This window comes from Euphorbia lathyris, chromosome 9 (genome assembly GCF_963576675.1).
Source record: "Euphorbia lathyris chromosome 9, ddEupLath1.1, whole genome shotgun sequence".
Lineage (NCBI taxonomy): Eukaryota > Viridiplantae > Streptophyta > Magnoliopsida > Malpighiales > Euphorbiaceae > Euphorbia > Euphorbia lathyris.
In genome coordinates, this window is record NC_088918.1 from 39,408,920 (window position 1) to 39,424,059 (window position 15,140).

The following is a 15,140-nucleotide window of genomic DNA, read 5'->3' on the forward strand; positions in this document are numbered from 1 at the left end:
GTACGCAGGCCCAAGAAGCCCACGTCCACCATTATCTAGGGAACTGTCCCAGTAGCACCCAAGCCCAATTAACTAAATCCACAAAGACATAGGGGCATTTCAATCATGGGTTAGTTATAAGAAAGTCATAAATTATTTAAAATATTACAATTATAAATGTTTCTAAAAATAATTCTCACTTTGTCAAATTTTAATAATTTAAACGGTTTTTATCATATAGAACCACCCACACATCCCTTGAATAAAGGGAAATTAATACTTTTTAAATTTAAAAATAAATAATTACTGAAATTCGCAGTCTTCTTCCTCCTTTTCTATGTATAACGACAACCTAGTTTTCTGAAGCATTTCTTTCAAAATACATCAAATAAGAATTTTTTTGAAAGAAATGTCAAAACCCTTCCAAAAATGTATTGACTTCCATTTTGAATATGAATTACAAGTTTCTCTTCTTTCTTCTGTGTTATCTGAATTTCGATTCGTTCACCATCCTTTTATATTCCTGTTTTTACCTCCTAAATTCGATTGATGAAAGTATAAGTATAACTACAAACAGCCTTATCATTAGCTAAATCTCATTCCTATAGAGAGCGATTTTAATGAAAAGGTTTCTTCTCCTCCTAGGGTTCTGAATCTATGGATTGAGGAACTTCTTCTTACTTGGAATCATGATTTGGACAGACTTGCAGTAAGCAATTTTTCTGCTATAATGGAGACCATGCAGATGGAGTTTAATCTCAAGAGGAAGCAATATCAAGATTGGTGCATGAAAAATAGAAAATATGGAAAATATATTTGCCAAATAAAAACTGCTTCTATAAACTTGCAAGAGAAACTCAGATAATGGAAGATTTTAATTAGTAACAAATTACTATGAATTACATCATTAGATGCATAAACAGTAGAAAAGGAAATTCAGAAACAATGAACTGAAAAAGGAAAGCAGAAAACGTAGAGCAGGGAGAGTAGGGGTGGCAACGGTCCGGGGCAGGGAGGGTTATGCAATTACCACTCCGTCCCCAAATGTTTACGGAACGGTTTCGGGGAATCCCCATTAAGTGATTCGGGGATTTTTTTCATCCCCATCCCCTCCCCACACGGTTTCGGTACGGTTTCGGGGAATCCCCATGCCCAATAAATTAATAGTACTATTTGTAATCGATAATTAAAATAAACCTAATTTAAATAAACTAATTATATTCCGTTGAAATTAGCTAGTTCTCAAAACAAAATAAACTCAATTAAAAATAATACCTCTAGCAGAATTTAAATCACAAATCTATCTGAGCTAGATGAATTTAAAATATAAAATGGTAAACCTAATAATACTCTGTGTAAAGTCTAGTATGAGTTAGAAGAATTTAAATCACAAATCTGAGTTAGAAGAATCTAAACAATCACAAATCATAAATATAAAATTTGATATGAGTTAGAAGAATCCAATGTATGATCAAGTAAAGTTTATGTTTATGATTTGTGATTGTTTAGATTCCCGTGTATATATTCTGTCATCCTGTTACTAATTTATATGATACTTTGGTATAAAAATAATAGTTAGAAATTAAAATTAATAATTTTTTTCGGGGATCCTTACGGGAATTTACACGGTAACGGGGCGGTGATCCCCGCGGGGAGGATATAGCAATCCCCATCCCCATCCCCATTTAGATTTCGGGGAAAAAAATTTCCCCATCCCCGTCCCCATCCCCAAGTTTTACGGTTTTTCTCCATCCCCGTCGGTTCGGATACCCACGGTTTTCGGATAATCCCCTCCCCATTGCCACCCCTAAGGGAGAGAAAGAAATATGGATGGAGGATGTTGACTGAGTTAAATAATAATTAAATAAATAAGTTAAGACTATTGACTGTAATTTGACAAAATTAGAAATAAGTTAATGAGATTCTGATATTTCAAATTTAGAATATACGATAATGATAAAATACAAAGAAAGAAGATAGTTAACTGTAAAATAAATTTCAAATATGATTTATTATGTAATTTCCTCTTCAATCATTGACCTAATTTTCCAATCTCTATAAATAGACAAGCCCACATCCACCATCATCTGAAATCTCTCTCCCTCACACACTCTTTCTCTTAATAACTTTTTGCTTACTATTTACTTTACTCATTTTTTATGTGTACTAACTTGAGCGTCGGAGCGTCCACAGGGACCGTTCCCGATGTAGGAGTTGACCTAAAGAAGGAAATTACCTGGAAATCTCATAACATTATTATATGCTACGGGGAGCATGAGTAACACATGGCTCCACTTCTCATTTTCAAAAGTCATCTTTCCCACTCTAAATCTCTCTCAAGCATGGCGGACCAATAGTTAGCCCCTATGTTGGTCAAGGAAATGTTAAATCCCTTGATTGCCAACTCTAGGTCCCCCTCAGTGAAAGCCCAACTTATCCCCGTGGGACAACCATAAAACTTAGACCCCTTGCTAACGGAGGTCGACTCTGATGAAGAATCTGTTGGGCCCTTGATGTGGCGTGAACGGCTAGGTAGAGCTTATGAAATATATATTATGATAAGTTTGTGATGACTATGGATGTGATCTTCCTAAATGCTTTATCTCTACTAGACGCTACTACTTAGGGGCAAGTGTACCCTGTCGTATCAAGTAATAATCCGGTTAAGACCGGGTATCGAATCCACGGGATTTATAACTACAAGTATTAAACGACTCGGTTTTATACGTTATCTAAGCGGTGAATACTTTGAGTTGATTCGGGGAACAACTACAAACTACTCCTAACTACGGGTGAGACAAATTTATATAACAAAAACTCTACAAAGTGATATGGATGGCGATAAGTTATAAGTATGATAAACAATGACTCCGAATATATACGGTTGATGATTTACTCTTGCAATGACGACTACGTGTAGTTCGAACGACCCGTGAAGTGCTTAGACTACGTGGTTCCTAGTCAAGGCGTGTCTAATGCTGGGGATCAAAAACTAGGGCCCGTAAGTTCCGTGGCTTGTCAATTCCTACGGTTTCCAGAGCGTCACTTCCGGTAAGGCAACACCTATATGAATCCCTAAAGATAGCCCGAATGGCGTCGGAAATCGCGTTCCCCTACACAATAATCAATTACGAATATCAAAACAAGTAACAAACATCAACACATATATAGAAAAAGAGATTATGAATCATAAATTATAAATATGGAAGATGTAAATATGGAATACAACCAAGCCTAGTACATAGGAAGAGTACAAGCTAATTAGCAAGTGAAAAGGGAAGAATCCACCCTCAGAACTAGATAACCGGACTCAAGGCCGTCTCTTAGGACTTGGAGGTGGAACTCTCGAGCTTGGTGAACGGAGATGGAACAGAACTTTGACGGAATGTCGGAATCAACGAACAAGCTCTCAAGGTGATAGAGTTTTGCTATGTAAAATCTAAAAATAAAATCTAAAACTATATAGCAAGAGCTTAATCTATAACAAGAATTGTACCAAAAACTGTCTAAATGAGTGCTAGTGACTCTTATTTATACACATCAAGCTAGGGGTAAAATTGTAAGTTCACAAGGTGCAAGCATGGAGGAACATGATTTTCTGCAGATTTCCCATGACACGCCTCGCGTGGGGTAGAAGACATCCCGCGTAATGACCCATTCCTTCAATAATTTCCTGCATGTGGACCTAATTCGGATTTTGTTGTCTCAACCACGCCCCGCGTATATTGATATACGCCGCGCGTGTTTGAGCTCCTGGCTTTAAAGAGCTCGAAATACACCATTTACGCCATGCGTATCCTAAAACACGCCTCGCGTGTCGATGGTTGACTTAGGAGACCATGCAGTCTGACATTCATGATTGGGCCTTATCATTGCATCTACGCCTCGCGTAGATTGGGGTACGTCCCGCGTATCAGTTGTTGAATCCCACGTGGTGCCTGCGGATTGAGCAAGAGCAATTATCTCTGACTAAGTGTTCCACGCCCCGCGTGAAGAGTGATACGCCTCGTGTATGTCGGTGGATTTTTGCTCCTTGCTCGTACCCGAAATACAATTCTCGAGGGTCGAGTTAGCTTGACGTCTTATTTCCTAAATTCAATAAAAAATAGAGATAATTAACCAACAGTACGGATTTTATTTTTATTTCGTTATTTTATTAAAACATTCTATTTTTGCAATTAAACTTATTTATTTAATCCAAAATTAAACCGTAAATCATGCTAAAAGATAGGGATGAAATTCCCCTATCAGCCCTCTAGGCAGCTCATTAACATGACCAAAAGCTTCCAAACAACTCAAGCTGTTCAGACGGTATCACAAATGAAGATCATCAACCAGTAGGAAGTCCTCTAGGAGGAAAATATGAAGATTTGGGAATTCCTGAAGACCCAAGCATCTATGTAGCAACATCTTTCCGCATCAACCCTTCCAGCACCATCCACTAGAACACTAGTAATGGTCTCAAAATAGCCCCAATCATGGCACAAACCATTTAGCTTGTTTCGATTACCATACAACCCACTATTCAGGCTCAAACCCACTATCTAGTCAGCCGTCATTGCTGCCCCTGACTCCCTTAAATGGACGTTGAAGAGTTACTAGAGTCCAAGATCCAGAGATTCCTTGACAAAAGGGCTCTTGATGGAGTAATGGGAGAAAAGTCACTTTAAGCAAAACCCCTTTCATCCACCAAATAATTGACACACTTTTTCTTAGAGACTAGAAGACCCCCAGACTAGCCTATTATTTCGGCACTGAGGACCCCAACGACCATGTTGCCTCTTTCATGAACACTAGAAACCTCTACTGTAAGTACGAGGATATTATTGTTGAAACACAATTTCCACACTAATCTTGATTATGATAAAAATATTAAAAGAAATTGATATTCCCATAAATGGTAAAAACATTAAAATTAAATGTTGATTTATTTGGACTAATGTGTTTGTTAAGTGTATGCTTGATTTAAATTAAGAAAGGAATATATAATCAAAGGCCTTGAGAATGGGTCAAAAGCCCAAGGACTATAGATAACCCAATAGCTGGAAGATTTCAGAAGCCAAGGCCCATGCCACAAGGATACTTATTCTGGAAAAAAGAAGATCAAGGCATTAGAGACAAGATCAACATTGACTCTGGACCACTGACACTGTATTACTAAATAAGGAAAGAAGCAGAAGCTGCAGACGGTTTGTCCCCTGGTCAGCTTGGAATATTTGCCTCATTTGGTTAAACAGAACAGACTGCCTCTGTCAAGACTCAGAAGCATGGTATCTCATAGACACAACGGAAAAGAAGAGAATAACGATTAACTGTGTACACTGGATACTAAGGATGAAAGCGACAGAAGAGAGCTATTTCCCTCTAACGGTTATTTTGAATTTCAAAATCACCAACCTCAAAGTGTCACTATAAAAGCCCCATCACTTTCTCATTTTGTATTTGATCATCAACGCTAAAATCTAGAGAGAATCATCTTTGAAGTCCCATTGTATTCATTCGTGTAATAACTCATAATTCTTTCATTATGTTTTGAGTAAGAACAAACTTATCATTAGCTTAAGAAAAGTTCAGAAGCTCTTCTGTTCACTTCAGTTATAAGTGAATAACAAGAGAGGTAGATAGATAGCTGAGTATTGAGTGCAAAGGAAGGTGCTTTATAGAGCCTTTATATCTATTGTAAGAGTTTGTGCTCTACCTGCTGGAAAGAGTTCACTAGTGGATTAAAGCCCAGAAGAAGGTATTTAGGGGACTGGATGTAGGCAGGAGCCCGAACTAGTATAAATCGTTGCGTAACTATTTCTCTAACCCTTTCCTTCTGACGTATTTATATTGCTTGTTTCTGTGCTTAAATATATAACTTGTGCTTTTGACTATTGTACTCAATAGCCTGTTTAACAAAGTCACGCAGAGGTTACTCCAGTTAAGTGGCCTAGTGTTTTAAATGTTCAGAAGCAAAATTCAACCGCAAGTTATGAGGCGCTCCTAGGAAAAGATTGGATCCACTCCAATTCATGCATCATGTCATCTTTACACCAACTCCTTTTATTTTGGAAAGGAGACAATGTGGAAGTCATCTATGCAAATAAGAAACCCTTCAAAACTTACTCAGACGTGGTGGAAGCCAGACTTTATGAAGAAACTATCGATCCAATCAAAGTTGGAACCAAGTATAAAGAGAAATCGTGCGGCGAAGAGATTACACCAACTGCAAGCGTGCTTAGCCGAAGGCCGATCCGTAACGAACCGATAATTGAAGAAATTCCATGATTTACTAAAATCAGAAAAAGAAGCGGTAGCTTCAGCCGCTATAGCAAAATTGAATGCACAACAACCGCCGATAAAATGTACCAAAAAGAGCAACATGAGGGTTTCAGAAGTCGAAGGCCCCAGGAGATTGATGGAATTGGTTTACAAAAAAAAAGTCAGCAAAAAAAAATATAAAATAAAAAAAAGAAAGAAAATTTGGTTTAAAAATCCTAAATACATTCTTTTGTGTACAAATTTTCAATCCTAGTCAATTTATACACAAAAAAGAGGGGCAATTATTAGCCAAATAAATAAATTTTAATTATTTATGTAAATAATAGATTGTAGTTAATTTTTAGACTAAAATTGTAAATAATAAAAATTATATAAAATAAATTAAAAATAAAAGAAATAAAAAAATATTCCTGACCTCTAGCTCGGTGAGCTGGAAGCCAGCTCGGCGAGCTGGAGGCTAATCCTTGTTTGGAACCCGTTTCAGTCCATTCGACTTCTCCAAACGCACCCAAACGGAACCACGAGCTAACACACGAAGCCTGAATCCTCCCCACACCAATGCCTAGCCTTAAAAGTCTCTCTAACCATAAGGTAGTGGGGTGATGTGACGTGAAAGTTGAGAGAAGTTAGGAGGAAATTAGTGGTGGTTAGTGGAGGTTGAGGAAGTTAGTAAGGTGGTAAGATGTGGGCAAAATATGAGAGAAAAATAAGGATAGTGGGGTTGTTAATTACCTTAATAATCCCTCACCAAAATGCTATAAATAGAACCCCAAGTCTTTGTTGAAACATATTTCCACACTGATTTTGACTTGACAAATCTATTTAAATTAGAAGTAAAACCCTAAGATAAATTCTCAACACATTAAATTTAAATGCTTTGATTTATTATCACTAATGTGTTTGTTGAGTGTTTTTGGAGTAATTAAAATTATAAGTGCAAAAAGATATTAAAGACAAAGCTCAAGTCCAATAAGCCAAGTCAAGGCCCAAACAAAGCCAAGAAGAAAGTCAAACGGATCAAAAGTTTTTGATCCACTCAACCCAACAGGAAGAAGGATCCAGAAGAAAGGCAAATTCCTTCATCACGAAGCTGCTCAGTTAGAAGGGAAAAAGGAAGGGTCAAATACATGAATATCATAATTAAGTACAAAATTACAACTAAGTCATATCACCAAACTTAATTCTTAATATGTCATTATTCTCTATATATTATGATTTTACATCATAATTTAAAAGTTCTACACTCTAATTCATTAATCATAAACCCTATAAAATATATTTTAGACTTATAATTTATAAATTCTAATCTTTAAAATATAATAAAAGTACCGATTTTACTAGTTTGATATAATCCAAAATTATGACTTGACATAGTTGTAAATAGTTTTTAAAAGATGAATTTCTATGTAATTTTCTCAAAAAGGAAAGTAAACAAGGTGAAAGTTGACTTGCTAACTTGCGGACAAAGGCTATCTAATTGAGGAAAGTTTCTGATGCAACAGAAAAGCTGTCGATGTGCTGTCCAAGAATCTTTGCCTAAAATGGAGAGACAATCTAACGCTTACTAAGTAAAGCAACTGAAGCACTGATGAACGACAGAGAAGATTTCGTTCCTATTGGCCGTGACACTGAGCGCTGAGGATGAAAGGGACAGCAGAGCCGTTTCCCTCCAACGTTTATTACGGAATTTGAAATGACTGATGGCTTCAAGTGTCACTATAAAAGGCCTGTCATTTGCTTCATTAGAACTGGATCTGAAACTCTGAGCAAATTCATACTTGAAGTTCCCTCTGAAAGCAAAGAAAAGACATTTACACAAACCCTTATTTTTCTATGTAAACAAATAGATTAGATCTTTCAAGTATTCTTTGTTATAGAACAAAACTTTATCAATCACTAAATTGTTAGGAGACTCTGAGTTGCTCGGAATTTAGCACTCAGAGGTAGATATAGGTTTATAGAGGAAGGTACTCTGTAACTGTTCGCTGACTATTGTAAGAGGTTTGTGCTCTACCCAAAAGAGCTCAATAGTGGATTAAAACTCAGAAAAGGAATTCCAGGGACTGGATGTAGGAAGGAGGCCGAACCAGGGTAAACTGCTGAGTAACATTTTCTATCCCTTATCTCTTCTATCTGCTTGCTTTTATTTTGGCCAAGTAAACTTTTAACTTAAGTCTACTGAGTTGTGTGATCTGGTGTTGAGTTCAGGAATATACTTCTAACTGCTATTTCCTGAATCAACGTTAGAAATAACTTTAGTTGTTGACCAACTAAAGCTGCCTCTGACCACACTCAATATCTTTGTGCTATTAATCTAAGTGAAAAATTATAACTCACAACGATAACAAATCAGCCTCAATACTTAAAATTTTAAATAGTTCCTTTAACCCCCCCCCCCCTAGGAACTTATTCTTATATCACAAGGGACCAACAACCTTTATTCCAAATCACCAATTCAACACATCAAAACCCCCCTCCTAATTTCCAATGCTTAGTTCTTAAGTTCTTCCTACTTCTTGTTTCTAATTCCTTTTTTTAGCTTGCTTTAGCTTCATTTCAAGTTTTAATACCTTCTTTTCAAGTTCTTTCCATTCAATTTAGCATTCCTAAGTCTAAAGTTTTCAATTCATTAGCTAGAATCACTTTCTAAATTATTTTTCCAAATTCGCCCAGTTATTTTCCAATCCCAATTTCGTATATTTAGAGTTTGTTTTTGCTTTTGATTCCCTCTATATATTTATTCCTGACTTCCTGAAGTTAAATTTAGCCTTTTGATTCATCCAATTCCGTGTTCAGAAACTCCATTTACAAGCCGATATTTGCACCCAAGTTGTTTTAGATGTTCTGTTTCCAGCTTTTAGGATAATTCGTCCAGTGATTTTCCAAGCCCACTTTCGTCTATTTAAATTCTGTTTTAGCATTTGATCCCTTTTAGACATTTGTTCCTGACTTCCTGAAGTTCAATTTAGCTTTTTACCAAGCTTGATTCTATGTTCATAAGCACTCATATGGTCTCTCCGAAGTTGAAGGCCAAATCTCCCCTATACTTGCCTACTACAAGTCAATTTCTAGATCAATCCCGCATCTTGCCAACCGACTGTGGTGCTCCGAGGATTTCAAAGCTGACACCAAAATTCAACGTCTAGCCAAGATAGCTATTGTGGCTCCAAATTTATCATTGAATTCCAATTTTTATTGTTATTGCATTTCAAATATGTGTTGATTTTTTTTTCCAATTCAATTGATTTTTTTTTTTGAAAGTGGGGAACAAAGGAAGAAGACCCAGACATCCCAACAAGATTGGCATCACTTAAGCCTCCAAACCCAAATCCGAATAAATAAAAGATAGAAAAAGTCACAAAAAGTCAAAAAAAATCCACACCATTACTATATGTTTAGTATAGAAATATCTCAATTGTAATCAATTTCATTCTTTTACTTTGAACACATGTATTCAAACCTTCATTCATATCAATAAAATACCAATTTTTCACCAAATCTCGTGTCAATATCGCACTTTTAATTTCTTTATTTTACCCGTCTTTAGTTTACTCGCATTGGCTTAAATAAAATTAATTTATCTAGCAAAGTTTTTATAACGGCGCTAGAGACCCAAAAGAGACTTTTTCAATCCGTACGTCCCTTATTAATCATCTCGTTTAGTTTTCAAGTTTCGGCACACAAATCTATAAACTTAACCCATTTTTAATTGAGAAATAATTTCTCTGGCACGTCCACACCCTAACCACATGTGACAAGGTTAAAAATTAGCATTACTCGCAAAATCGCTAACAACTACCCTTTACTCAAACAAATGTTTTTGTTCTTTTACAAAAAAATAAACTAATAACATGATAAATATATTCATCTAACCACATTTTAGTGGTAAATTCTAATTAATAAAAATTTAATTTCAAATAAAACTCTTGTAGTTTCACGTTTTTACAAATTGGTAGATGCGTTTTTTTTTGTTACAAAACAAACCATGTGGTTTGCATCGTTAGCAGAATCATGGCAAAAATGCATTAACTCTGTTAAAAAGAAGGGGTATTTTGTGGATTTTTTTACTTTTGGACTTTGAAAAGTCAAAATCAACAATCTCTCTCTTTTTCCCCTCTCTCTCTTCTTCCTCCAGAATTTTATCAGCCATGGATAAAGAACAAAAAGAGATACAATTCTTGGGAATTTTGGACATCTATAAAGAATCATACAAAATCATCCTCATATGGAGACAAGTTTTCACCAAGATCACTCTTTCCTTAATTCTACCTCTATCATTCATCTTCCTTTCACACATTCAGATCGTCGATCTCATCTTCTCCAACATAATTCACAACGAAATTCAATTAAATGAAACCAGAACAACTGTTCCAGTCTCAAAAAATTAAACAATATGATATGAATGAGCATTCTAGAAATTTCAGAATTCTAAAAATTTCAGAACTCTAGAAATTCCAAGATTTTTAAATTTCCAGCGTCTAACGTTGGATTCCAACATTCCAGAACGCTGGAAAATTCCAACGAATGCTGGAATTCCAGTATTAACACTAGAAAATTACACCATCATTTTGAACGCTGGAAATTATAGAGGAATTCCCAGCAAAAAAAGAAGAAGAAGAAGGAGGAGAAGAAGGTAATTTAACCCCATAAAATACCCTTCTGCCATGTCAACATTTTAACAGAGTTAAGACATTTGCCTTGATTTTGTTAACGGCGCAAACCACAGAGTTAGTTTTGTAAAAAAAAAAACATAGGTATCGATCTGCAAAAACGTGAAACCATAATGGTTTTATTTGAAATTAGCCCATAAATAAAATCTAAATTTACTATTACATTTTTGGAAATTATATTTCTATTCAAAATTATATGGATTAAATTAACAATTAAACTAATGAATATTATTGGGAACTTTGAGAAGAATATAAAAATATTAGGTTTTTGTTTTAGTAAATGTTAAATTATAATTGATAACATCCAGATTTATTCCTTATAGAAGGAGGAATAATGATAATTAGATATGAAGACAAATCGTTATTCCCTCTAGAGGAAGTATTAATGATAATTAATCCAGGATTAATACAGGGTTAACGATAATTGATGGAGGATTGATGATAATTAAAGCTTGATAACATCCTGATCTATCCCCTGGGGCAAATGTGTAAAAATTTATGAAGAGAAGGAGCCTACAAAACTATGTCATGCCACCTGGATCGAACCTTGGGAGACACATCATCTGAGTAAGATACAACGGAAGTAGCTTGATAGGGAGATCCGTCAACTGAAGTACATCTGCCATTGTATCTCATCTTGACAGTTTCAGGGAAGATCAAATGATGCTTTCATATCTTCTTTAAAGGGGGATTGAATATACTTAAATGAAAATTAATAGCAATTAAGAGGAGTAATGACATACCTATTCAATTCGAACATCTTTAATGCTGAGAGGTTACAAAAGAGCATATAAATACCCTAACTTGGGTATGTTTTAGGTATGTTGGCTAACTTACTCCAAACTTTTGTCATTACCCATTTTCTTATCAAATATCATACTGACTTTATCATCAAAGTGTCCCTGACCGAGCCCAATGACACCTCACATGGAAGGGATTCCGATAAAGAAATTTTGACAAGTTATCAATTGATGCAACGAGCGTGACTCTAACAAATAGAAGATTACGAAATCTTGATTGTATAGAGTTTTCACAATGAACAAAACAATGGAACTAACAGAATAGAAACTCCGCTCTCAAACCTTGGCTCTAATCAGTAAAAGCGAATCTATCCTGAGATATGGTTATTCGTAGATTGGTAGGAAAAAGGTTACCTACCTTAATCTATTATGACAAACAAGATAAGTTTTTTCCCTTTCTTGTTCCATTTTAATCAAAGAAATTTGAAGTTCACTACTCTTATGAAGTGCTATAAATGTCATATATATTATTATGATATATCTAACGAATTGTGAAGGATAAAATCAGTAATGGAGATGGATCTTCATTAAATCTTCAGGCAATGCACCACATTTTTATGCATGATAAGTGTAATATGCCTTTATCATTGAATTAGAAAAAAAATACATGTATAAGACAAGTAAGCTTGGAACTTTATAAAAAAATCTGTCCATTCAAGGCTATCATGTCATTTGATATCAAAGTGATACAAAGAGGCTTGGGTAACTGCAGATGATCTGGGAGTGATTAGTTTTTTTTTAATAAACATGCATATAGTTATTAAGGCCATAATCAGTAAATGAATTACCAAATTGGGTAAACAAACTTTCAATTCTTGAGCTAACTACAAGGAGAGTGCAAGTGTCGATTTCGAATGAGAACATGAATTTATGCAAGTCTACATAGCATACAAGGTTTTTAGGAGGTACATAGAGCTTCTTAATGATCTCTTAATGATCTCTTAATGCTATTAGTACATGGATGCACAATATTGACTATAAGTAAATAGTAGGGAAAAGTACAAAAATAAACCTTGTGGTTACAACTGTTTTCGATCGGCACCCTTGTGGTTTAAAAATTTACAAAATGGTACCTTGAGGTTCATTCTGTTAGCAAACACATGCCAAAATTGACTAACAGTGTTAAAAAAAAGTCAAAAGTAAAAAAGAAAAGAGTTAATTTTATCCTTATATTTATTTATTTTATAAATTAATCTTTCTTATTATCTAATTATCACAAATGAACCCCAAAATAAAAAATAAAAATCAATTGCATCATCTTCTCTAAACCATACACCTGTTCTTCATCTTCTCAATTTTCCGGCGAGCAATCAATTCAATTCCCGATTATTATTATGTAATCAACTCCAAATTAAGTCAATACAACATGGTATCATCATCATCATCAGACGATTTCACCTTTCCAAAAAAACCAAATCATACTCTTCCTAATTTCTCAATTTCACCGTCGTCATTATCGCGCCCGTCTTCTGTTGTTTATCCCGATTATGGAGGCGCTGGCACAGAGGAGGAGGAGAAAATGGATAAGTTGTGGGAATATTTTAATGAGGAGCTTCAAATGGGAAATTCAATAGGTAGCAGTAGCAGTAACAAGAAGATGGAGATGATGATGAAAAATCGCCATTCATGTGGTGGAGGAGAGATTTGCTCTGTGACGGCATCGTCGCCGGAAAAATCAGGTAGTTTATATGAAGGAAAGAGGGATAAAAAACAGATTATGAGTTCGGGTTTGAAGCGTTTTAAGAAGATGTTGTTGCTTCAAAAACCTAAAAGATGAAAACTAAGAAATTAAACAGAAATAGAGAAGATGGTGTAATTGATTTTTATTTTTTATTTTAGGGTTTGTTTGTGATAATTAGATAATAAGGGGGTTAATTTATAAAATAAATAAATATAAGGATAAATTTAACTCTTTTCCTTTTGACTTTTGACTTTTTTTTAACATCGTTAGTCAATTTGGCCTATGTTTGCTAACGGAATGAACCTCAAGGTACCATTTTATAAATTTGTAAACTACAATGGTGCCGATCGAAAATAGGTTTAATCAGGGGCGAATCCAGTATGAGGGCACTAGGGGCAGTTGCCCCCACTGACATTTGTATTTTTTTAACACCCAGGTGTTAATTTTGAAGTTTTAGAACTTTGCCCCCACTTCATCAATAGAGGTTTAGGATTTACTGGTTCTATAATTGAGGATGAAGAGTGGTTTTAAATTTAATAATTTATTTTTATTTTTTTTAATGTTGTTTTAAAGCAAAACAACGTCGTTTTATTTAATTAGAACTACGCCGTTTTGTTTACAACAAACATAAAAAAAATAAAAAGTAAATATTTAAATGTAAGACTAAATAGGTCCTAAAACAAACCATCGGCCTCTCTTACTCTCTTTAATCTCTTTAGTTCTTCTTCCTCAATTCTTCTTTCTTCTTAATCCTAGATTGAAATCCCTAATCATAACTAAGATTAAATCAAAATCGACAGTCAATCCCTCCGTAGTTGGATCGTTGGTCCGACACTCCATCTCCGATCTTTGCCTCTCTGCTTTGGTTTTTTTTTTACTTGAATTTTGATTTGATATTTCTGCTACTATTTTACTTGAACTTGAGCTTTGATCTCTGCTTTTCTATAATTATTATTTTCTAGATAAAAATTATTTTAGTCGTATTATTTGCCCTCATGGGGGAGAAATCCTGGATTCGCCTCTGGGTGTAATCACAAGGTTTATTTTTGTACTTTTCCCTAAATAGTAAACATCTAAGATATCTTACCTGGTATAGAAGGTCATAATTTTTTATGATGTTTAAAATAAATATATTATCTTTGGGTAATAATGTGCACTGGAATGCAAAAAAAAATGCATTGTTTTTGAGCCATTGTCATTATGGTTATTCATTATTAATAATTCATTCTGAAAATAATATTTATGTGTAGTAGTAATCTTCATGGCTATGAACGTTATATGTGGTATTATTGAAATAAGCACAACCAAGTTCTATTATATCTTATTTTGACATATAATATTTACTCGGTTTTATCCTTTGGTTAAGCTCATTCTAGAGTTGGGAGCCGATGTGAAGGAATTGAGAAGTTGATTCCAAGACGAACCAAAAATTCTATAAAGAATCATTACAACGAACGCAATATTTGCCAACGTGGCCAATGCAAATAGAGTCTTCCGCCACGGAGTCTGTTCCATAGATCAAGCCATTGATCCCTAAGGTAAGTGAACATAACTTTTATGCCTTATCACAGTCTTTTAATGATGGACATTGTATGGCCCCACTTCTAGAGTTGTTTCAGAACTTTCCCACAATTATAAGGGAATCATCAATATTGCAAACAAATGCTAAACACTGACATGTCCAAAAGCCCTATGTGGCGAATACCTAGATGGAAAAAGTAAAGCCCTATGTTGCGATTGCCTAGA